Source organism: Dipodomys merriami, unplaced genomic scaffold, assembly GCF_024711535.1.
Source record: "Dipodomys merriami isolate MVZ:Mamm:240054 unplaced genomic scaffold, mDipMer1.0.p SCAF_5, whole genome shotgun sequence".
Classification (NCBI taxonomy): domain Eukaryota; kingdom Metazoa; phylum Chordata; class Mammalia; order Rodentia; family Heteromyidae; genus Dipodomys; species Dipodomys merriami.
Window position 1 is genome coordinate 74,126,140 of NW_027206068.1, and position 25,768 is coordinate 74,151,907.

At 44.1% G+C, this 25,768-nt stretch overlaps 1 protein-coding gene across 5 annotated transcripts in view; it reads left to right on the top strand.

Moving 5' to 3' along the window:
• Positions 1-3,131: 3,131 nt before the first annotated feature.
• The window catches only part of Cul1 (cullin 1), a 77,674-nt gene continuing 55,037 nt past the window's right edge, over positions 3,132-25,768 (top strand). The window contains exon 1 of one of the 5 annotated variants that reach the window (XM_069996973.1): positions 3,132-3,146. The gene's annotated coding sequence lies outside the window, so the exon portion shown is untranslated. Of the gene's footprint in view, positions 3,147-3,301; positions 3,354-3,556; positions 3,653-5,032; positions 5,048-15,260; positions 15,278-25,768 lie in introns of those variants that run through there. The other 4 variants (XM_069996970.1, XM_069996968.1, XM_069996972.1 and 1 more) reach the window with 4 other exon arrangements.

Here is a 25,768-nt window from a genome sequence, read left to right on the forward strand (position 1 = left end):
CACACACTCATGAGATACACAGTTTTATTCCCAATTAATAGCTGACTTAACTAGAGCAAAACATAGTCATTTGAAGGTGGGGTTGAGAGAGATGGAGTAACACAACGGAAAGAGTGACTTTGATCAAGATGCATCGTACTCAGAAACTGACTTGAACTGAAACCCCTTTGTACAACTGTATAATTTTTTTTTAAATGCATTCTCGTCACAAACTGACATGCTAAATTGGAACACCTTGTATAGCTAAAGATAACTTAAAAAAATAACAAAAAAACAAGTCATTTGAAGCAGGGCACTGGTGGTTCACACTTGCAATCCTAGCTACTCAGGAGGCTAAGATCTGAGGATCCAGATTTGAAGCCAGTCCAGGCAGGAAAGTTCATGAGATTCTTTCTCTTTTTTTTTTTTTTTTCCCCGTTGGGCATGGGGATTGAACTCTGGGCTTGGGTGCCGTCCCTCAGCTCTTCAGCTCAAGGCTAGCACTCTACTACTTGAGCCACAGTGTCACTTCCAGTTTTCTGTTGATTTATTAGAGATGAGTCTCACTGACTTTCCTGCCTGGGCTGGCTTTGAACTGTGATCCCCAGATCTCAGCCTCCTGAGTAACTAGGATTACAGGCATGAGCCACCAGCGCCCAGCCCATGAGATTCTTATTTCCAACTAACCACCAGAAAACTGGAAGTACTGTTGTGGCTCAAAGTGGGCTAGCCTTGAGCAAAAGAGCTCAGGAACAGTGCCCAGGCCCTGAGTTCAAGCCCCATGACTGAAAAAAAAAAAAGTAATTTGAGTCTTAATAAGAACCAAAGTCAGTCCAAATCTTAAATTTTTGAGCTTTTCCAATTATATGCTTTTTGTTGTTGTTGATGGGGCTTGACGTGATTATTTTTTTACTTGAAAACCTATTCATCATCTAATTGACTTTGGCCTGATATTCTAGTTTTGGGAGTTTTTTTGTTGTTGTTCGTTTTTTGTTGGTCGTGGGGCTTGAACTCTGGGCCTAAGTGGTATTCCTGAGCTCTTCAGCTCAAGGCTAGCGCTCTACCACTTGAGCCACAGTGCCACTTCCGATTTTCTGAGTGGGGGTTATTTTGAATACGAGTCTCACGGACTTTTGTCCCTGACTGGCTTTGAACCGCAATCCTCAGCTCTCAGCCTCCTGAGTAGCTAGGAATACAGGCATGAGCCACTGGTGCCCACTTGATATTCTAGTTTTTGAAACTGTATTGAACTTTTTGAGTTTGATGTCTACCAAATAATTTTCCCAAACTTTGGGTCACTGAAGACCCAACTTTGCTTTCATGGGCAGCTTAAGATGGAGGAAGAATGTTTTAAAAACATTAAGTTGAACTTGAGCAGATGGCTCTGCCTTGTTGAGTACAGAGGCAAAGTTTCATGCCCCAGTAGATGCAATCTGGCTGCTGAAGATGGTTAACGCAGACAAGTGCTAAGGACAGTTACACAGAGGCCTTGAGAAATAGAGAGGGAATACAGGTGGATCAAGTATTCACCCTTGAAGAAAAATAAGTTTGGAGAAAATACTCTCATATTTAGCTGTGGGAAGTCACAGAAAAGACTGACTGGAATTATAACATTTGAGAAGCCAGGTTAGGGAGTACAGAGATAAGGTCATCATCAACTGAGGAGCACTTAGGGTCAAGTAAGTAAAATAAACTAGGATATTCTAAAATAAAGACTTGACAGGTGCTGATGGCTCATGCTGGTCATTCTAGCTTTCCGGAGGCTGAGGATTAAAACCAGCCCTTGTAGGAAAGTCTGTGAGACTTCTATCTCCAATTAACCACCAAAGGCTAGGAGTAGTGGAAAGGTGCCAGCCTTGAGAAAAGAACAAAAACAAAAACAAAAAAAATCTCAGGGACAGGGTCCAGGTCCTGAGCTCAAACCCCAGGGCTAGCACAAAAATATAAAAACTAAAGGCTTGTAGGCACAGTGGAAATGGTCCACAGGGACAAACTTTCCCTGGTCACCAGTGGGCCTTCAAAGAAGTTGCTTTTGCCTAGGTTAGTTAAAACTATGGGACACCAAAACAAGAACTTTTAATCTTCTGGGGGGGAGGGAAACCTCAAAAGATTACATAATCTGGGGATAAGGATATGCAAACATGACTTCTAAAGATACTTAGCAAAGGTTGACAAAAGATCTCATTTCCATACAAGGGATCATCTATATATCAAGGGGATATTTCTTCTGGGAGTAACCCACTGGGAGCCTGGGGGCAGCCCTCTCTGCCCTGGCTGACTTCTCCCTTAAAGGGGTACTAGAGAAACTGAAGTGTTCTAGGTTGGGGGTGGACAGGAAGTGACATCCGTCACATCTTCGGTCCAGAGGATGGGCTAAAGGGAAATCCTTCCTTACTCTAGGAATTAGCCCACGGGCTTGTGCGTCCAATCCGCTGCCTCTGGCTGGTGTGGGGTTAGATCCGTGCTTTCTTCAGGATCCTGCCATCACCTCGGTGGCTGGTGGAGCCACTGTTGACCTCCAAATTCCCAATTATGATAACTAATCATTATGATAACTAATCAATCAAACAAGTGGGATCCAGCGGGAACGGTCCTGAGGCTCACACCTTCCTGCCGGTCCTCTGCACAAGCTGACTTACACACACGAAGGATGGGGGGGGGGGTTCAGACTGGCCCCCCTAAAAGAGCCGACCAGAAGCGCGTGGTGAAGCCTAGCTTTAGAGAGCAGTCCACCGACAGACACACGCTCGTACGGACGGACACACTTACACAGACCCCCCCCCCCCCACTCACGCACACTCATACAGGTAAGCTCCGGCTTTCGGGAGCTGGTCGCCAAGGCCCGGCTGCCTTCAGAGCCACCTGCCCCGCTGACGTTCTTCTCCAGCCCCGGGAACCCGGCCTCGGGTCCCGCTTCGCCCCGGGAGGCGCGGGCCCCGGTGCCGCGGGGGTCCCGGCCGGCTCGTGGAGGTGCGGGATCCCCCCCTCCTCCTCCGGGCGCTCCGTCAAGTGTCTCGGCGTCCGCAGCCCTCCCTCCCCGCCGACCCCCCCCCCCCGCCCGGGTCAGCCCCCGCGTGTCCCGAGTGGCGGGAACCCGGGCCCGGGGCGCGCGGGCGGCGGTAAAACCCGGCGGAGGATCCGGCGCGGCCCGGGGCCATGGCCGGCAGGTAGGCAGCGTCCCCGCGCGCGGGGCCGGGGCCGGGGCCGGGGTCGCCGGCGGCCGCAGCCGGCGGGCGGGGTTCGGGGCCCCCTCCCGCGCCGCGGCCGGCGCGGCCATGGCGGTTTCCCGGCTCCCCCGCCCCGGACGCCGATGGCGATGCGTTCCGGCCCTCCCCCACCCCGCCCCCCGCGTCTCCCCGCGGTCGCCGGAGCCGGTGAGGCCGGGAGGGCGGGGAGCGGCGCAGAGCAGGCGGGAGGGCGGCGGCTGCGTGGTGCCGGCGGCGGGAGGAGGAGGAGGAGGAAGAGGAGGAGGAGGAAGAGGAGGAGGAGGAGGAGCGGGGCCGGCGGCGGGCGAGCGGGCAGGGGAGGCGGAGGCGGGCGCCGTGTCGCACGCAGCTCCAGGCGGGGCACCGGGGTGGCTGAGGGACGCGGCGGGGACGGGGTTTCTCGGGGCCCGGGCCCAGCCAGCAGGCGGACACGTCGCCGGAGCCTCCGGGGCAGCTGGGAGATGCGGGTGAGTGCCGGCACCGCGGAGACGAGCGAGGCGGCGGCGGCGCAGGCCGGGCCCGAGCCGCGGTGTCGCAGTGACTGGGGCCGCGGCGAGCGAGGCCTTGGCCGCCGGGTCGGGGCCGGGCGGAATGGCGGCCGGGCCGGGGGCGCTCGTGGGTGGAGGACGCTGGGGTGGGAGGTGGGAGGGGGGAGGCGGAGGGGAGCGAGCGGCTCCGGGCCTGAGTCACCTCAGGCCGGCCTCGGGCCTGGCGGGGCCGCGGCCTCGGCGGTGGCCAGGCCCGGCTACGCACTGGGAAAAAGAGAGGAAACAAAACCCGCCCGGTTCACCGCGCCCGGGGGCGGCGGCCTGGCGGCGGGGCCGGCCTCTCCCCGCCGCGAGCCGGCTCGGCCCCCCTGGGGGGCCCGGGCGTCCGCGCCGCCGCCTCGTGCGGCGACCCCCGCGGGGCGCTCTCCGCCCTCGGCCCCGCTCGGGCCCTCCCCCCGACCCCCTCCTCGCCCTCGGACGTCGCCGCCGGCCGCGCTCCGGCTCTCCGTCCCGGAGCCGGGGACTCGCGCGCTCCGGAGGAGCCTCGGAGCCGGGCGCCTCGGCTTTCCGGTTCCCGGCCCGCGGCGGCTCTCGGGGTCCCCCTCCCCGCCCCGCTCGCATTGTTGCCAGGCGCTACTCTTGGGTAATGGTCGTCCTCCCGCTCGGTTCTGTGGCGGCACTGGCCGGGCCGGACCCGCGGGGATGCAAGGGTTGGCGGCCCGGCTGGACCGGGCTCCCCGGCGCTGGCGGGTTAGGCCGGGCCCGGCGCCTGGGCCTCGGCTCAGCGCGGCGCGGGCCCGGCCCCGGCGGGAGCGCGCGCCCTGACCCCGGAGGGCACCGGGCGCCCCGCCAGGCTGCGGGAGTCGGAGGCGGGGGGCGGTCCTTGGGCCCGGGGTCTGCGCATCCCTGGCTCTTAGAACACGCGTGGTCCCGGAGCCCCCCTCTCTCTCTGTCACCCGTGTACCCCGATGTGTAGTGCAAAACTAAGATGATTTAAGAAAGACCGAAATGCTTACACTCGAGACCCCCCCCCCACCATGGACACCCCCCCCTTCTGTCCAGCAATCTCGGCCAAAACGAGGGTCCTCCTTTCCGATCGGCCACCAGCTTTGCTTGTGGTAGGGGCGCAAGTACGAATCGCACTCGGCTTACCCGGGTATTATTGGCTCTTTCCTGCATTGAAACAGTCAGAAGTTGGGAGGGAGCGGCCACGCTTTTGAATTGCCACTCGCACGGGTAGCCGGAGAGCAGCTCAGTCGGATCCTAACTCTCCAGTGAAGCGCGTGTGGTTTTCGGTTTAGTTACTTTGGGCTGATACCTGAAAATGTGGCGGATTTCGGAAGACCTCGGGAGTTTTCTGTGTAGCAAGAGTAGGTGAGGAGATTGTGAAACAAGTAAAGTCATTGGTTTTACGAAAATCAGGCTGCGGGATTCTTCTTTGAAAGGGTTTGGGGGGCGGTTATTAGTTGTTATTGTTTTCCATTTGAAAGTTGTAGTTGTTGCTTTTCTAATTGCATCGCAACTTTGAAATGCCAGACCTCATGCAAACACCAGGCTGGCTGGCGTTAACTTCTATTATGCCCATTTTTGGAGGTTGCAGGAGAGTGCCCATTAGGCTTGAAGAAGGGGATGGCTGAGTTGCTTTTTTTTTTTTTTTTTAATGCCAGTCCTTTTTTTGTTGTTGTTTCATTGGTATCTTTAAAAAAAAAAAAAAAAACCTCTTTGTCCAAAAAACAAACCAACTTTAGATATGCTAGCATTCTCCTCTAGCCTGCTCAGGCCCGGTATGCCTCCCCCACTCCTAACAGCCACATCCCCATTCTGAGACAAATGTCCAAGCTGGTTCTCTGAGGTGCCCTTAGATATGCATCAACTCCTTTACCCTTCATGGCATATTGCATCCCCAAAGAACAGCTTGATTAGATTGCCTTGTAAATGAATGAATTTTAAAAAATAATTTTATTCTACCTACAGGGTTTGACCATACTTGCCCTAATGTTGGCTCTGTGGAGAACACCGTCACTGTCCTTTAACAATATAAGCTTTATTATGCTGCAGGATGCTTCTTGAGAGTAAAGCCTGTGGTCCCTCATCTCCTCTCCCCAGTATCTGATTACAGTACCCCAGCAGGAGATTCCTTACAAAACAAGGAGAAACTTTTAACAAATCTAGTTTTAAGGTTCAGGTTTTTTAAAAAACCAACTTTTTGGGGTTTTGGTGTTCATTTTGTTCATTTGAAATAAAATTGATTTTCTCCATGGCTGAAATTCCACTTAGAACTGAGGCAGTTTGGTGATGGAGAATCTCCCAGGTTGGCAAGATACTCTTTTTGTATAAGATCCGAGGCACCTCTTTATTCCCAGGATACTCAGGGCCATGGTTTTTTGTGCTGAAAGGTGTGCCAACCTTTTAGCACAAAATGTTAAAATGAATGGACTTTAAATTTTTTTAATCCAATTGTTACTTGTTGGTCTTCAAAGTAAAAAAAAAAATTAAAAGCCAGAAACTTTATGAGCCTGTCACAGGTTCCGAAGCACAGCCTTTCTAGAGACCCCTAGCCGTTAAGTCAGTCTGGGAGAACTGTGGCTTCCTCTTGAACTTACCTTTTAGATATGTCTGGAGAAAAAGCTGCTCGCTTTTTTAGGGCAATTCAAAGTCTATTTTGCTTTTTAAAAATTCCCTAATGAGCTGGGCACCCAATTAACCACTCAAAAACCTGAAATGGCACTGTGGCTCAATGTGGTAGAGCACTAGCCTTAGCAAAAGAGCTCAGGGACAGCATTTATGGCCCGAGTTCTAGCCCCTCGACTGAAAAATAAATAATCTGTTTATCCCTCCCTTCAAAACCCCACGACCGGACCCCCCCCAAAAAAAGAAATGAGTGTTGAATAATGAATCCTTTGGATAAACCTTACGCTTATTCTGTTACTAAGGGTTGTACACTTAAAAATATGTGCATTTACTATTGCCCACAGTAAGAACGATAACATTTTTTGCCTTAAATTTTTTATTCATAGAAATATTGTAGCTTCTAAAAGAAGTTTTAATTTTTTTTATTTTTTTTTATCCGTCGTGGCGCCTGAATTCTGGGCCTGGGCGCTGTCCCTCAAGCTCTTCAGCTTAAGGCTAGCACTCTAGTGCTTGAGCCACAGCGCTACTTGGGCTTTCTCTGCTTATGTGGTGCTGAGGAATCGAACCCAGGGCCTCATGCATGCAAAGTTGTAATTTATTTTTGCTTAGATATTATGCTTGAGTGAAAAGAGCCCTGTATTTCCTCATGTATAAAAATGAGATTTCCCCCCTCTTCTGTGTGGTGCTGGGAATTGAACCCAAGGCCTTGAACCTGCTATGCAGTACTCTGCCACTGAGCTGTACTTTCAGCCAGAGATGATTTTTGTTGCTGGGGGGCTTGGGGGTTGATGTTTTGTTTTGTGTTTTGCTTTTTGAGGTACCTCATGCCATCCTCCAACTCTAGATCCTCTTGCCTAAGCCTCCTGAGTACTACTGTTGTGCAGTAACCCTAAGATGGTTAATTGCTATTCTAAGATTTCTTTAGGCCTTAAAGCTTGAGGGTTTTATGGGAATATCACAGCTTTTAAGCACAAGCAATGAGGCATTGGAAAAGCTACCTTCTAGAGCATAACGTGTTTATATTTGAAAAGCAGAGTTAGTTGGACAGTCATTTGAGTTTTTCTTTGGGAAACTTGGACCAAGTAAGCATTTCCATGGCTTCTGTGCTGCTTCAACATGATTGCAGCTGTGTACCCCAAAATTTTTGTCTCTTCCTTTTCCCTTCCTACCTCTTGACAGCTCAGGCATTGCCATCTCTTGACAAGCCGGCCCTTCCACCGAGGCTGGGTTAGGAGTCTTCCCTGGATTCTGTAATATTCTGCCAGGGTTACTGCCTTAGTGCCCAACAACCTTTTGATGGTAGGTGGTGGTTTCTCTCCCTAGACTGGCCTTTAGGTTAGGGACAGTTGGCATCTATCTGGCCCTAGTGCATGGCACACTGCTCATGACAGCATTCACGTACCTCTTGAAATCTTTACAAAGCCCTCTGAACTGTATGTACTATGGTTTGACCCTGTTTGTGGAGTAAAGTTGTTAAGGTTTTGCATGGCTTAAGGTCAAGGCTAGAAAGGCTCTGTAGAACCCACATTAGAACAAGAGAGTAATCCCAGAGCTTGAGCTTTTAACCAAGTGATCTGCCTAAGGGTTCAGCTGATTACTAAAAAGGTGGGAGAAAACTCAGAGGGAGAGAAGTGTTTGAAGGATTAATGTCTAATAATCTGAACAGAACTCATCATGCAGAATTACTATTGACTACTAGAAGGAGCATATTCTTCCTAGTCTTTAGTAAACACTGAAGGAGAATAATTGGGCACTGATGGCATAGCCGTGAACAGCTCTGGAACTTTGGGGCTATTGTTAAATTGGGTGTGAGGTTATGACTCATTGGCCTTGCAAAAATTTGTACACCCATTTAAGACTACTAAAATATTTTATTTATTTATTTTGTCAGTCGTGGGGCTTGCACTCTGGGCCTGGACACTGTCCCTCAGCTTTTCGGCTCAAAGCTACCAGTCTACCACTTGAGTCACAGTGCCACTTCCGGTTTTCAGGTGGTTTATTGGAGATAAATAAGGGTCTCATGGACTTTCTTGCCCGGTCTGGCTTTGAACCGTGATCCTCAGATCTCGGCCTCCTGAGTAGCTAGGATTACGGCGTGAGCCACCGACACCCGGCAGCTACTCAAATCTTAACAAGCTGTGATGTTTAAAAAGGCCTATGTAAAAAAATAGGAAACATTGGGCTGGGAAGGTGGCTCAGTGGTAGAGTGCTTGCCTTGCATGCGTGAGGCCCTGGGTTCAATTCCTCAGTACCACATAAGCAGAAAAAAAAGCCAGAAGTGGTGCTGTGGCTCAAGTGGTTGAGTGCTAGCCTTGAGCTGAAGAGCAGAGGGACAGCGCGTAGGCCCAGAGTTCATGCCCACAACTGGACCCCCCCAAAAAAACAAAAACAAAAAATAGGAAACATTGTGTGAAATGGGTACAGCTATTTAGAACATATAAAGTGTGCATGCACTGGTGGAAAGTTAAGTATAAAACAGTTATAATTTTAAGTTTTTGTTTTGTTTTGTTTTTTACTGTTTGTTTTTGGCAGTTGTGGGGCTTGAACGCAGGGCCTAGGAGCTGTCCCTGAGCTCTTTTGTTCAAGGCTAGTGTTGTACCACTGTGAGCCACAGTGCCACTTCCAGTTTTGGGGTGGTTAAGAGTCTCACAGGGACTTTTCTGCCCATGCTGGCTTCAAACTTCTATCCTTACTTAGATCTCAGCCTCCTGAGTAGCTAGGATTACAGGTGTGAGCCACCAGCACCCGGCCATGTGATTGATTTTGTTTTTGTTCTGTTTTGTTTTGTTTTGCTTTAATACTTTTCAGGAAAAGATTAAGAACCAAAAGAATAAGATGGAGAAAACCTAAGAATACCAAAACAGAGTTGTAAAGGAGAAGATTTATTTGATTATTGTACAAAATAATAAAAAGTTATATTCCTTGCTTATGGGGAAAATGAGCAAACCATTAACTTACACGGGATCAGGAAACATGAAGAATTTTCAGCTTTGCTAATAATATTCCCCCAAATCAAATCTGTGAGTTTTTTAAAGAAAAATTAACATGGATTAAAAAACTACTTCTGTTGAGAATATGGAGAACTGAGCCCACTTATTGCTAGAAAGACTGATTTAATATGATTTGAAGAGCAAAGTATAACCAAAACTCATGAGATATGTATGTCTTTTTAAATAGCTAATCTGCTTCTAGGAATTCAGTTAACAATATAAAAAAGTGATTAATGGATTAATTGTCCTGGTTACATTGTTTAATGCCCTCTTATTGTACATTTGTTTCTAGTTTGGGACTATTGAATCTTTATTGTAACAAGGATTGGGAAAACCTTTGCATTTCCATAATAGTGTATTTGAGTGTTAAATACAGAACAGAAACACTAAAACAAAGTAAACATATAATACATTCTCAGCCATGGCTTTTCTTTTAGATTTTTTTTCCCCAGTGATGGGGGACCAAACCCAGGGCCTTTGCTTGTTAGGCAGGTGCCTACCACTGTCCTAAACCCCGCCCAGGGATTTAATTTGCAAAACTTCTGAGAAAACAGAAGCAGAGGGACCACCTGCAAGAGAAATACTCTGCTTGTATAATACTGAAATTATGGGTACTTGCTTTTCCTGTAGCTCCTCTGCTAGTTTGTGAGTGCACAAGATTAAGTATCTGATTTTGTCCCTTGTGTTTCCAGTAGTCAGGTTCTCCTTTGTCTGGTCTCCCTATTTATACCCCTGTATTGCAATCCTGTAGACACTGCAGGTCCCCTTCATCAAACTGTCTTATAATTTTATAAAATTCTCTTGTTTTCATACTTAAACGCCAGAGTAAGCATTGATAATTACATTCCAGAAGTTTCCTTTTTTATTGATAACTGAACATCCTGTTCTGTTTTGCTTAGTTCCTAACTCCTAGTGATAGTTTAGGTAGATGCAATTCTAATTGAATATTTGAACTTAAAATGCCTTTATCACAGTCTGTATGTTAGCCTGGAAAAATTGAAAGATTATTGTGGCTTATTTTAAGAAAGATCCTCTAAATGGCTTAACATAGGAATGCTGATATATTATGAAGAAATAGCTGCACAGAATTGGGTCGCCAAATGCCTTGACTAAGAAATTACTACTAAGTAAAATGCTTGCATATGTCTGATAGCTATCTGAAAGTTAGAATGTGGGGAAAAAAGCAAGAGAGCTAAGCTGGGCGCCAGTGGCTTATGCCCGTAATCCTAGCTACTCAGGAGGCTGAGATCTGAGGATTGTGGTTCAAAGCCAGCCAGGGCAGGAAAGTCCGTGAGACTCTTTTTTTTTGGGGGGGGGGTCCGGTTGTGAGGCCTGAACTCTGGGCCTGGGCGCTGTCCCTCAGCTCTTCAGCTCAAGGCTAGCGCTCTACCACTTGAGCCACAGCACCACTTCCAGCTTTTTGCTTATGTGGTGCTGAGGAATCGAACCCAGGGCCTCATGCATGTAAGGCAAGCACTCTACCACTGGGCCACCTTCCCAGCCCCAAGTCCGTGAGACTCTTATCTCCAATAAACCATTAGAAAACCGGAAGTGGCGCGCTGTGGCTTAAGTGGTAGAGTGCTAGTCTCGAGTTGAAGAACTGAGGGATAGTGCCCAAGCCCAGAGTTCAAGCCCCACGACCGACAGGAAAAAAAAAAAAAAAAAAAGCAAGAGAGCTTAGATCTTCCTTGCTGAGGGATGGAAGGAGACCAGCTCTGGGAAAAATGGAAGGAAAAGTATGGACCCACACACCAGGTTCATCTTTCCCCAGAAATCTGAGTGTATGCAGAGTTAGACCATTTCTCTCTTCCCAGACCCCTTCTCCAATTCATTCCATCAGTTTTGGAAACGGGGAGGCATATCTTTGGGGGAGAGGGAAGAAGGAGAAAAATAAGTGCAATGATTTTGACTTAAAATCTTGACCTGGATTGTGGCACACAGCTGCAGTCTCAGCTACTTGGGAGGCAAGAGGTAGAATTGTCATCAGAGGTGACCCAGGCAAAACCCAAGCCCTTATCTGAAAAACACTAAAAGCAAAGATCTTAGGCTCTGCTCAAGTATTACAGTGTCCAAAAAGTACAAGTCTTGAGTTCAGTCTCCAATACCACTTAAAAAAAAAAAAGGAAGGAGAAAGGATCAAATCTTTGAAAGTTAGTTACTTGTAGATTTCTCTCACGTGTAATAATAGCGCTTAGTGCTCAACATAGAATATATGCCAAAGACCTTCTGAACACCTTTTGTGACTTAGTGGCTGCTGGTCCTCAGCTTTCTGCTTCTTGCATGTCTGTCTCACTGCCCTAAGTGGTCTAAAGACTTAAAGAGAAACTTGTCTGAAGAGGAAAGAAGGATGGTCAATAGACACATGAAGAAATGCTCAACCTCTCTAGCCATAAAAGAAATGCAAATCAAAACAACATTGAGATACCACCTCACCCCAGTTAGAATGGCTATAATCAAGAACTCTAATAACAGAGGCTGGAGGGGATGTGGACAGAAGGGAACCTTACTGCATTGTTGGTGGGAGTGTAAACTTGTTCAGCCACTTTGGAAAGCAGTATGGAGGTTCCTCAAAAGACTCCAGAGCTCCCCTATGACCCAGCAATCCCACTTTTGGGCATTTACTCAAATGATCACAAACAAGACCATTCTAAAGCTACCAGCACAACTATGCTTATTGCAGCATTATTTACCATAGCTAAGATATGGAACCAACCCAGATGTCCCTCAGTTGATGAATGGATCAAGAAAATGTGGTATATATCCACAATGGAATTCTATGCCTCCATCAGAAAGAATGATATGGCCCCATTTGTTAGGAAATGGAAAGACTTGAAAAAATTATATTAAGTGAAGTAAGCAAGGCCAAAGAAACATAGGTCCCATGGTTTCCCTTATTTGCAATAACTAGTATATGTCTGAGACAAGCAGAAAAGGTCAGATAAGTTGATGTTAGGTGAAATGAACCCCAAGATAAGTATTCAAATGTTTTTCTTTCTTGCGATTGTTTCTAACATATTTATAAGATGATTTCTTTGTTGCTTTGTATGACCCTCCCCCACGGTATAACCCCTGTTGTCATTGTATTTGATGTTGGTATAATTTGTGGAGGGGAAGGGCAAAAACAAATCCTTTAAATAGGGATATAGGTGGACCCATTGCAACAATGAGATGTACAAGTCCTTATGTGGAAAACGAACTTCACAACTTTGGTGGGGGCGGGAGGGGGGGGAGGATGGGAAGGGATGGGAAGGGGAAACAAAGGAGGCTACAATGCTTGGTAAGAAATGTACTCATTATCTTGCCCATGTAATTGTAACCCCTCTGTACAGTATTTTCACAATTAAAAAAAGAACGTTAAAGCCTCATTAAAGGCTTGTATGAGATGAGTACTCTTACAGAGACTCCCAAAATTCAATGCATCTCATGTAAAGAGTCATTCATTATCAACAAGGGACCCAGACATTCAGAAAGGATGGCAAAGGTTCACTTGTCTAAGCACCTTTGCATGGTTGTTTTCTTTGTAATGCATTTCATCACCTGGGACATTATAAAGCTTTTTGTTAGTTTTGGTCTGTGATGCTATCACTACCTACCTACTGCATTTTCAGAATTTTTATATTTGTTTAGGCCAGGTTTTTGTTGTTTTGCCCCATGTATGTTCTGTGACATTAGGTGTAGAAGTGGGAGGGAAGATTTGTTAATAAGTATAGGAAGTACTGCTTTATGTATGTTTTAATAAGCTTTAATATGTCGATGAGCCTAAAGAGATTGTCTGTGTATGTGGGGGGGGGACACTTTAACTTAAATAACTTTCAGAGGAAACATACCACATCAAAGAGCATTCTGAAGAATGCATACAGACTTTAAAAATCAAAGAATGTGGAAAATGATGTGCCTTACAGTAGCAATGTGGTATGGAGTGAATCCATATGTACCTTTTTTTCTGTCTTTGGTGGTGAGCATGATTGGCCCCTGGAAGCACTTAGTGTTCATTCTTTAGAACATAGTGTGGGATGTGTCACAGAGGCCAGTATCCTAATGAATTATTCAGTTGGGGGTTTAGCTGTCTAGAAAGAATTTAAATTTTTTTCTTCATTAATTTGTATATGTGGGGAGCGGGAGTGGTTTGAGAATCAAATCAAGTACCTGGTACATGCAAGACATAGGAATTTTTTCCTCTTACTTTAGTCCTCCTTATCTTCATCATGTATTTTCTTCTTTTTTTTTTTCTCCCTGGTCCAAGACCAGGACTCCGACTGGGGACCTGTGGCCACTTTCACTCATTGGCTAGCACTTTACCAACTGAGCTATGCCTCCAACCCCTTAATCTAAGTGCTGTTTCAGGAAGTATCTTAACATTTCTTCTCCAGATGTATGGATTGCAATAATTACTACTGGAACAAAACAACACAAAGCATGTTTTGTTCACATTTTATTGGTTGCATCAAGTAGAGCACTTGTTAGACTTAGAAAATACTGCTTTGAACCATTAACTACAAAGATACTACCAATTAATTGGTTTTTGTTGTATAAAAATCTAGAGTCTGGTTGCATAGCTCAGTGGTAGAATGCTTTCCTAGCACATTCAACAAGGACCTGGATTTCATATCCAAATGCTCACTTCCCTTATGCCTGAAAAAAAAAAAGTCTGAAACTTCCAAATTTTAAAAGTATATAAGTACTTCTCTAAAGTTCTCTCACATTTCTTTTGTTTTGTGAGATTAGTTGTATTTCTAACTCAGTGACATCTAGAGTGTGAACACTGTTTACATGATGATGTTAAGTCAGATTGGTTTGGGAAAGTAGTTCGCTTTTCTAGAATCTCTTGTCTCAGAAGGAAATGTAATACCTATTTCCATACTTTTGGACCAAGGCATCCCTTTTGTGTGTGTGGGGGGGGGTGTCTATTCTATCTTTGCAGGCACTTCCCAGTAATCCCTTCTCATCTTGTTTGAGAAAAACACGAAGGCCTAAGCAATGTGTGCAAAGCTAATATGCTCCCTCTTCTCCCTCCCATTCCACTGGCTCTGCTCTGCTACAGGAAAGTGCTAGTTCTCAGTTTTTCTCATGATCCTGGTTCTTCAAGATTAAATTGTGATTTCTAGTAATAACATTACACGATTTCAGTAAAGCAACTTATGAAAGTTCTGTTAATTTTGAGATTTCATTCTACATGATAAATGTTGGCTTTCTCCTTGCATTGAGCCTTGTGTAGGCCAGCCTTCACTGTGTAAGTCCAGTTCTAGCACAGGTGCTGCCCAAGCAAGCACTATGTACAGAATTTTGTTTTAGAAGTTGAAGCATCATTTGTGAAGTCAAAGTCCTCAGATTTCTGTTATAAGTTAGTTGGGTTTTTTTTTGTGGTGGTACTCAGGTTTGAACTCAGGGTTCTTGATTGCTACGTTGGCACCCTACCACCTGAGCCATGTCTTTTGGGATTTTAACATTCTTCACTTTTTGTTACTATTTTTTGTTTGTTGTTTTTGTAAGATAACTAGCTTATATTTTACTAAGAAATTTTACTATATTTCACCTAGAAATATAGATGATGGTTTTCAGAGTAGGTTACCTGATGAGTAGAAAGCCTTTCTTGAGAAGTTAATGAAATGTTGTGTGAAATGAAGAATAATAATGGCATTTTTTTTCTTAGATTCCAGTGCAACAGTGAAGACTGGCACTGCTCCCATCTACCGTCAACCGGTGCAGGGATAAAAGTCTTAGCATCTCCACTTGTATATGTGTATGGGGTGTGCTTTATGCTAACGAAACACAAACCTCAGGCATGGCTGAGTGCAGATGAGTGGCTTTGTCTTTTGTCTGTCCCTATATAGTGATCTGGGGGCCAGAGGTACCTGTACTCCCAACTCCTGAAGAGGCTGTGATGGAAAAATTCCTGTAGTCCTGGACTGTGAGGCCAGCCTGGGCACATCTCACAGAAACAAAACAGTAACCTTCTAAAAGCCCGTCATTTGTATGCTGGCAGGTAAAAACAAGTGCAGAAGCTGGGCGCCAGTGGCTCACGTCTATAATCCTAGCTACTCAGGAAGCCAACATCTGAGGATCACAGTGGAGGCCAGCCTGGGCAGGAAAGCCCATGAGAGTCTTATCTCCAATAAACTACTCATAAAAAGCTGGAAGTGGTGCTGTGGCTCAGAGTGGAAGAGTGCTAGCCTTGAGCAAAAGATGCTCAGGGACAGCGCCCAGGCCCAGAGTTAAAGCCCCAGGACCAGCAAAACAAAAAACCAGAAAGGTGCATCTAGAGAAGGAGCAGTTTAATTAAAAACCTTAAGCAAGTATAAAATGCTGGACGTACCTGTTCCAAAACCATCTTCTGAAGGGAAGTTAATGTTACAGGGTTTACTAGATTTTCTCTTTTGTAACACATACAGCCAGATTGTTTCTGGGAAGCAAGGTTTTTTAAAAGCTTCTCCTCAGAAGTACATTTCCTCTTATTGCAGGTTATTGCCAGTGGTTTGTTTTCATAATCTCAAAAGACATAACAGCAATAATTGATTCAGAGATTGTATTTAACCTAGTTATCCTGTATTGATTTAAAGCCCATGTTTAAATGTACATTTGTGTGTACATATTTCACAAATTGTATAACCATATCTTTATGCCCTTTCCCCAATGTTATAATTTCTGAAGATACTAGTTTCTAAGTACTAGCTGTTTCAGTACCTGGAAAGGAAATCAAGAGGGTTTTTGGCAAATGCAGGGAGACCATGTTGGGGGCAGGTACAGATCCAAATGGTGGAACCCCAGGTTCAGGAGATGACAGCAAGCTCATTGTGAGCCTTGAAGCATTGAGGGAGTGTACTTCTCATTTCCTTCCCAAGGGTAGACACAGTAGTAAATTACTGTCAAAGGCAAACTATAGAAGCTAAAGGAGTGGTGGGCATGTGTATTCTTTTAAGCCAATTGGTACTGAAATGGGGAATGTGTTTGAACCTTAGAATAACTAGAAAAAGCTGCTAATTAGCATTTTAATATTGACCTTAGTGGAAAGACAAGAAATGGAAATGGGTTTTGTTGAAAACTTTGATAGTGTTCACTTCATGAGGCACTAACTTTTTAAATCTTACTGAGCAGTTAAGATTTTCCAGACCGACCACCAACCAACTATAAGACAAACTGGTCATATGCACGCACGTGGGACACTTGTAGATTCATTGTATAGAATTGAATTAAATGGTAGTCACAGCATTTGTGTGTCCTGTACTGAAGCAGGTCTCCCTAGAGGAGGGAGATAGAGGAAGACTTGCTAATTGCATGGGGTCGTGATCCTCTGTCTACCCCTTAGATTGTGTGGGTGGTGCACATCTGGACTCGCATTCTCCAAGGTCTGACAATGTTCCCTGGACCCCTACTTCCCGATTGTCTTGAAAGTCCAGGACCCATTTCTGTTTGTGTATTTGTGTTAGCCTGGGTTCTGACACAAGACTGAAAAGCTTATATCGTTGAGTGCAGCAGCAGCAGCAACAGCAACAGCAGCTCATTTTACCTATCTCTAGTAAGACAAGATAGGTAGCAAACACTTTGGGCTGACCTTGTATTGAAAGCATGTTATTCACAAAAGTACATATTTCACGGTTGAATGAAAGATTGTTATATATATATATTTAAAGATAGAAGGAAATTTAAAAGAAAATGGGAATTTATCAGTCAGCTGCTTAAGCTGGATCCCCAGGCCTGTTGGAGAACAAAGACATCTTGCCTTCTACAAATAGGAATGGTTTGGCAGGAATTTGGAGAAAACAACTGCCTCAGTGTCTTCATTACTACAGATACTGTGGATTTTTTTAGGCAATGTTAATTTACTTCTTTTTGACCTAAAAACACAGCATTTTTTGTTCCTATTACAAATAATGAAGTATAGACACTGACATTGAGTGTCAAAAATCTGCCCAGGCTTACACTACTAGAGAGTTAGAAGCCAGAATTTTTAAGTGCTGCAAATACCTGTATTTATAAGTCCTTTGAAATAATCTTTTCCCAGTATAATGTTAGTCAGTGCCCTATGGAGTCACTGTTGTAATAAGACATGCATTCTGTAGAACAAGCCAGGGCATTCACAGGCATAACTGAAAAAGATGCACTGAATAGGTCAGGTTGACCCTCCCTAACCCAGAAACCTGAAACCTGAAATAAATGCTCTTTAGATCTAAAGTTGAGGGCCGTCACAAGTAGAAAATTCCACACATGTGATATGAGTTGTCATAGCACACAGGTGCCTTCAGTCCATGTGTATAAAGTGTATGTAGACCATAAACCAGTTTCCTGTTTAGATCTGCAGAGCTTCTTCCTGTGTAACTGGTGGACTTTGCCTGACATCCCTCCTCACTTAATTTTTAAGAATTGCTTTAAACTAAGTGAACAGAATTAAAACTCACATTACAGAAGGAAGCAAAGGGTGCCTTCTAGATGAAGAGTCCTTGCTTGTTTTGGAATCTGTATAGGTCTCTGGTATATTTACTCAGTGCCATGTGGTGGTAATCTGAGTTTGGGTCATCTTGATGAAGTTGCCAAAGGGAATTTTAGGGGCAGTTGGAAGCATGAGCACTTATGTAGCATGTGGCCTGTGCCACATTCACATTCAGGGTTGTATAAATTCAAGTGTGAAAAATGTACAGAAGTTTTTCTCCTGCTTTTGTGGGAGGAGGAGTATAGGTAATGGGGTCTTGAACTCAGGGCCTTACACTCTAGGTTGGCTTTCTCGCTTATGGCTGGTATACTACCACTTGAGCCATGCCTCCAGTTTTTTTCCAGTCTTGGGGCTTGAACTGGGGACCTGGGCACTGTTCCTGAGTTTCTTTTGCTCAAGGCTAGCACTTTACCACTTGAGCCACAGCACCACTTCTGGCTTTTTCTGTTCATGTGGTACTGAAGAATCAAACCCACAGCTTCATGCATGCTAGACAAGCACTCTGCCACTAAGCTACATTCCCAGCCCCTCCAGTTTTGTCTTTTGGTCTTTTTGGTTTTGTTTTGTTTTATAAGATATGTGGTTTGTTTTGCAAGTTGACATATGAGAGTTGCCATATCTTCATTTGCAAGTTTATAATAGTTATTAGTCCCTATTCTAGCTTTTAAGTTCTTGTAAATGGGTAATAGTTATTCTAGTTTTAGAGCTTCAGAAGAAAACTCAGTTGTCATCTATACTAACATGTGTAATGATGAGTGAGGGTAATAGTCATCACACCCAACTGCTATGACACCAGCTGTCAGGAAAGCATTCATCTCACCATTATATTCCATTTCCATTGGGCTACAATTGGTTTAATTGCTTTTTTTTTATTCATTCACTCATTCATCCATCCATCTATCCATCTCCCCACTTCTCTCTCTTGCTGGTGCTGAGTTTGAGCTCAGGGCCTTTTACACTTTGGTCTACTGCCATGTGTAGTCTCATTCTCTAAGGTCAGCAGACTGTTGGCACTTGGCAGTCAATGACTTTTTCGTATGTGACCTTTGATACTATTGAACTGGAAGCTACATTAGCTTTTCTGTTTCTAACTGTGCCTCTCCCACTCATACTCTGTCTCATAGAAGCATTCGCTCCCCCATTTTTTGGAGGAGGGACTGAAGAAGCTCATTGTCCCTATGTCCTGTAATAGAAAATTCAGTTTTTATCTCTGTTCTTTCTTAACACTTTGAATGTTTTATCCAAGCTGATGCATAATTTTGCCATTTTGACTAGTGAATAAATTTATTTCTTCAGGTGTGATTTTTTTTCAGGTATTTTGTATTTTTAAAATTCCTATTTGGGCATTTTTATCTTGATGTCATTTTAAAATTATATTCAGCCTATCTAAAATTAAACTTTGATCTCCCCTCTAGCTTCAGACTTTTTACAGGATGTTGCTGCTTCTCTTCATAATCCCCACTTTTTCCTATAAGGTTGTTTTGGTTTTTCTTTCTTTCTTTTTTTTTTTTCAAACTCCTTTTTTCCCCCTGGGATTTGGCCAGCATAGGAATTTTTAAATTGAGTATTCAGTTGACAGAAAGACCTTGATACAGTTTTATAACTATCTGAGTGGTTGTCTAGTCTACCTAGAACTGTTAATGGGGTTTTATACTTGTGAGTTTATATTTACAATTAAATATTATTGCCACGTGATTATCTAAAGCAAGGAGTACAGTTGGTTTTAGATCAGGAGTGAGGAATGGCCAAGCCTCAGGCTGTGTAAGACTTTCATTTGGTATGAAACAGGACAGACATATGTTTTTCATGCGCTTCTTGTTGACCTTCTGTCTGTATTAATTTATCTTTTGTGGTTGATCAAGGGGATTGAACTCAGGGCCTGTCCCTGAGCTCTTTTGCTCAAGGCTTGCGCTCTACCACTTTGAGCCACAGCTCCACTTCTGGTTTTTGAGTGGTTAGAGATAAGTCTCCTAGGAAATCTCTGCCTGAGCTAACTTCAGAGATCCTCAGATCTCAGCCTCCTAAGTAGCTAGGATTACAGACGACAGCCACTGGCACCTGGCTTGCTTTTTTTTTTTTAAATCATAAAAGATGTTAGAGTGTTATATAGCTGTAACCCTTCTGTACTCTACCTTTATAATAACAAAAAAAATTTAAAGATACCAAAGCACAGCAAACCTGTATACCTCCTAAGTTAACATATTTACTTCCTGTTAAAGAGCTAATGGATGAGTCTTATGATTACTATACTTCGGAAATAAGCTTGAATGATGGCTGTCATGAGACATTGAAAACTTCTTTTTCTTTTTTTCCTGACAGAACAAAAACTATCATGGTCTGTTGCCAGCATTCATAATTGGAGAAACTGTCAGATTTCAGTCCATAGTTAGTGGAAATAAAGATGTGACTTTCTTCCTTGTCTGCATTCACAATGCCCTCAAATTCTCTTGTCTGTGGTCCCACTAACCACTAAAGTCTTGCATTCACCTGCCATCCCCACCCCTTAACCTTTGTGCTTCTTCTTTAGTGGGTAGTTATTTTCATGTCCAGTTTATTCTCCTAGTTTTTATTTTTTAAAAAAAGAACCTATCTGTATGCGTATGTTAGCATTTACCCCCCTCTACTATACATAGAGGTCTGGTGCTTTTTGTTCTTTTGTTTCTGCGTCTGGAGAAACCCCTGTGGTCAGTACTGGGAGGCCCTCGTCAGTGATTTGCATACTGCACAGGGCACCACTGTAAAACTTGCCAAAATTCATTCTTGTCCCTGTCAATAGATTTTTGAGTCAATTTTCAGTCTTTGTCAATGACTAAGCTTGAGTTTACAACTTCTTGTGGTTTTGGCCTATTTATTTGGGGATAGATTCCTAGAAGTGGATTATTGGGTCAAAGGGTAAAATATATCTGGCATGTTATTTTTTTTTTTTTTTTTGGTCGGTTGTGGGGCTTGAACTCTGGGCCTGGGCACTGTCCCTGAGCTCTTCAGCTCAAGGCTAGTGCTCTACCACTTGAGCCACAGCACCACTTCCAGTTTTCTGAGTGGTTTATTGGATATAAGAGTCTCATGGACATTCCTGCTGGGGCGCCTTTGAACCGCTATCCTCAGATCTTAGCCTCCTGAGTAGCTAGGATTATAGGGGTGAGCCACCGGAGCCCGGCTTCTGGAATGTTATTTTTAAAAAGCCAAATTCCTGTTTGGATCATAGAGCATTTCCAACAGTGATAGCTAAGTTGTTTTAAATTATTAATCTATTGTCTTTCAAGTTCTGTAACTGGTAATTGGGAGTACATTGTTGAAGGTTTGAAAGCGCAAAGGTGAATCCATTTTTATCAACTTCAGTTTTGGTTTGTTTTTTCTCGAGATAGGGTCTCGCTCTGTAGTCCAGGGTGATCTCAGACTCAAATCCTCCTTCCTTTCTCAGCCTCCTAATTTTGGGATTAAAGGTATGTGTCACTTGGCTCAGCCAGCCTTGATTTTTTTTTTTACATACTTATGCCACTCATTACCATAATTCTTTTTTTCTTCTCTCTTTCTTTCTTTCTTTCTTTCTTTCTTTCTTTCTTTCTTTCTTTCTTTCTTTCTTTCTTTCTTTCTTTCTTTCTTTCTCTCTCTCTTCTTTCTTTCTCTCTTTCTTTCTCTCTTTCTTTCGTCAGTTGTGGAGCTTGAACTCTGGGCTTGGGCACTGTCCCTGTGCTCTTCAGCTCAAGGCAAGTGCTCTACCACTTAAGCCACAGCACTACTTCCAGTTTTCTAGTGGTTTATTTGAGATAAGAGTCTTTCCTGCCTGGGCTGGCTTTGAACCATGATCCTCAAATCTCAGCCTCCTCAGTAGCTAGGATTACAACCAGTGCCCGGCTACCATAATTCTTTTTTTTTTTTGCATTGGGGCTCTCTTTTTCCATGGCTGTTGGTCTAAGTTGAGTTATTAATCTGAGTTCTTTGTGTCCTGGTTAGTCTTTGCCTATGTCCTTTCTTATGCATCCACAGAACTGTCAGACCCAGTGTTTTCAAAGTCAGGTCATTTGTACCCCTTCTCTTCTCTGAAACCTTCCATAACTCTTACCCACACAGAGTAAAGGCCTATGTTCACTGACTACAGGCCCTCCATCCTACCTCTTAGAATCTCTTACCCAGATTCTTCTTTTAGCTTCATGTTGTTGTTTTGTTTTGTTTTTCTTGCCCCCTGCTTTTTTTTTTTTTCCAATGCAAACAGCAAAGAGTTGTTTATTGCAAGCTCGAGCTTGGTCCTCCGTGGACTCAGTAACTGGTGATGCCAAGAGGCCCCCAGCACAAAATTGCCCCCTGCTTTTTTTTTTTTTTTTTTTTTGTCGGTCGTGGGGCTTGAACTCTGGGCCTGGGCGCTGTCCCTCAGCTCTTCAGCTCAAGGCGAGCGCTCTACCACTTGAGCTACAGCGCCACTTCCGGTTTTCTGGTGGTTTATTGGAGATAGGAGTCTCATGGTCTTTCTTGCCCGGGCTGGCTTTGAACCGCGATCCTCAGATCTCAGCCTCCTGAGTAGCTAGGATTACAGGCGTGAGCCACCAGCGCCCGGCTTGCCCCCTGCTTTTATACAGTACTCGGAAAATTTATTTGAAAATCTTCATCACTCTGGACAGGAAGGACTTCTTTCCCCTCTGATGTGGTGCCACTTTTGTATGTGTTTTTCATATGGAAGTGAATTGTGTATGAATAGGTCACTTAGCACCTTCAGGCAAATCTTTTAAATTGCATTTTCACCTGGCAACAGCCAGATAGTATAAGCCCTTCTGTGGATGATTTCAGCTTTCCCTATGGTAGAATATTCAGTAGTACTGCCTTTATTGCTATGCTATGACCTACATGTAGACAATCATTTCTATGAGTGAACAGAATTTGGAGATAGCGAGCTTTAAGTTTGCTATTTTGTCTTAACAGCTTTATGGAGATAGCATTGAAATGCCTTAAAATTCATTTATTTTAAATGTAAAATTCAGTGATTTTTTTTTTTAAAGGAAGATGCAGAGTTATACAGTCATCACCACAATCCAGTGTTGGAATAGGTCCATTACCCCCAAAAGATTCCTGTGTCTATTTGTGTTACCTCCATCCCCATCCCTACTCCAGGCCACCAGTAATCTCTCTCTAAATGGACTTGCCTCTTCTTGATGGGAGATTTCACATCATAAATAGGATCACATGATGACAATCTTTTGCCCACTTGGACTGTGGCTGCTCTCCAGAGTGGTGCTCTTGAGTCTGCCTGCCAGCCACAGACTCCTGTTCTGACATCTGTCAGTACAGGTATACATCCATGTACAGCTTCCTCTGCTTCTTTGTACAGACTGTCTACTTTCCTGACCCTCCTAATCTGTTCAGTTTGATATTAGTCTTAAAACCAAATCATAGCTAGGTATCAGTGGCTCACGCCTGTAATCCCAGCTACTCAGGAGGCTGAGATCTGAGGATCGTGGTTTGAAGGGAGCCCAGTCAGGATCATAACTAGGTATCAGTGGCTCACGCCTGTAATCCTAGCTACTCAGGAGGCTGAGATCTGAGTATCGTGGTTTGAAGCGAGCCCAGTCAGGAAAGTCCATGAGACTCATTATTAATATCTCAATTGACCACTCAAAAGCTGAAAGTGGCACTGTGGCTCAAAATGGTAGAGTGCTAGTCTTGAGCAAAATAGCTCACAGACAGCACTCAGGCTCTGAGTACAACCCTCCCCCCCCCCCACACACACACAAAAGGCACCAGCAGTGTAACATAAAAGGTAGCTGGGCGCCGGTGGCTCACGCCTGTAATCTTAGCTGCTCAGGAGGCTGAGCTCTGAGGATTGCAGTTCAAAGCCAGCCTGGGCAGAAAAGTCCACATGAGACTCTCATCTCCAATAAACCACTAGAAAAACTGGATGTGGTGCTGTGGCTGAAGTGGTAGAGCAGTCACCTTGAGCTGAAGAGATTAAGGACAGTGCCCAAGCCCAGAGTTCAAGCCCCATGACCAACAAAAAACAAAACAACCCCCCCCAAGGTACACCTAGAAGTTATATCCATTTATTTAATAGCATCATTACAAACCCACACCAAGCAGGTAGGTTTAGTGACATGGCTGAGTTTGCCCTACAAGTCGGTCATACAAGAAAATAGCACTTTTTCCTGCCCTCGTTAGTCCCAACTTACCACTGCCTTTTGTTCCCCTGGCTTCAGGATAGGACTCTAACATTTGTTTTTGGCTGTAACTTCACCTTTACAAACTATGGGCTCCTTGTCAGTTGTTAACTTTACTTAGAACTCAGTTTCAGCCCATTGCTTTTCTGTAATGTTGCTGAATGGTTCCAAGAACCAAACGGTGTTTATCAGAGATGAGCCTGGAACCCAGTCTTTCCCACCATTTCCTGTCCTAGTAGGTGATGTCATGATCCAGATTACAGTTATTATGTGGATAAATATAGGTATTTATCATATACATTCACTCAAGCAAAAAAATAAACACAAGGCTGCTCATTATGGTATAGTTGTTCAAAAGTAAACAGCTGGAATCTTTGTTCTCAGATGACTAGTTTGATGAGTATAGAATATTATATATTGTACAAGAGTACAAGAGTAATGAGGTGTATTGAGATATATAGCTTATTCTGTCTGTGTGTGTATGTCTATGTGTGCTCACATATACCTCTACTAGTGATTGAACTCAGGACCTTATGCTCTTGCTTAGCTTTTTCACTCAAAGCTGGCTCTCTACCACTTGAAGCCACATTTTTCACTTTCAATTTTTTGCTGTTTAATTGGCAATAAGAGTCTCTAAGATCTGTCTATCTTTGCTGGCTCTGAATCACAATCCTCAGATCTTAGCCTCCTGATTAGCTAAGATAATAGCCTGAGCCACCTTCTTTCTTTTTCTTGCCATGTTCCCTTAAAATACTAGCATTTTCTTTAAAATAGGAAAAAAAAAAACTAGTCCAAAAGATATGTTCTCAATAAAATAGTCTATAGCTAAATAAATTTCAGTGAGAACATATTGTACTGTGTTTTGTCATTGGAGAGTCACAAGAGTTGTTTACTTTCAATAACCTCTGAAGTCTTGCAGCAACATTTTCTTATTTATGAGTAAATATTTATAAGAACCTGTAATATTCTCATTTAGTGTCTCATGGAAGACTTGCAAATGCTCTTTTTAAAAAACCTTTCTACTCTATCCATGGATGGAACTGAGTTATTAAAATTAAAGAGGATATATTCGTGAACATCATTTAGTTTTTTAGTTAATACGTCTCAGTGAAGGAATGATATATGCACCTTTAATCTTGAAAAATAGGCTGTTTGATTACTTCACAGCTGGAATTGTTAGAAAGCTTGTTTCGTATTGATTCTGTTGACTTTCATCTCCCTTTGGAATAATCTTTTCAATGAGACAAGTCCTTAAATATGCAGCTTCTCTTCTATTAGATCTGTCTATTTTGACTGTCTTCTGTCTTTTCTTTCTTTCTTTTTTTTTTTTTGGTCATTTGTGGGGCCTGAACCCTAGGCCTGGGCACTGTCCCTCAGCTCTTCAGCTGTAGACTAGCACTCTACCACTTGAGCCTCAGCCCCACTTCCAGCTTTTTCTGCTTTTGTGGTGCTGAGGAATAGAACTGAGGGCTTCATGCATGCAAGGCAAGTACTCTACCACTGAGCCACCTTCCCAGCCCCAACTGTCTTCTTTCTATCCATTCCATTCTTGTTTTCCTAAGGTGACCTTAAAAACTAAGAATGGCAGATGTGCTATAATAATTTATGCAGGTTTTATAAGCCAGTGGTCAGTATATGTGGCTGTGGTTCTGCCATCTGTCCTTGTCCTCTGTTGCTGGCATTTTGAAGCTTGGTTTTTTACAGGAAAACGAAGGCTAGGACTCCCAGAGAGCACTGAGGTGTAGGTAGTAAGAGGACCCAGTCACCTAGGGCTTTTCTCATTCCCTGCTTTGCCTATCCTCCCAAATCATGAAGCAGCAGATTTGCAGCGCATACATCCTCTAAAACTTGTGCATCTTCATCACATTTCATAAACCCTGCAATGCCAGGGGTACATTTTCTAGGA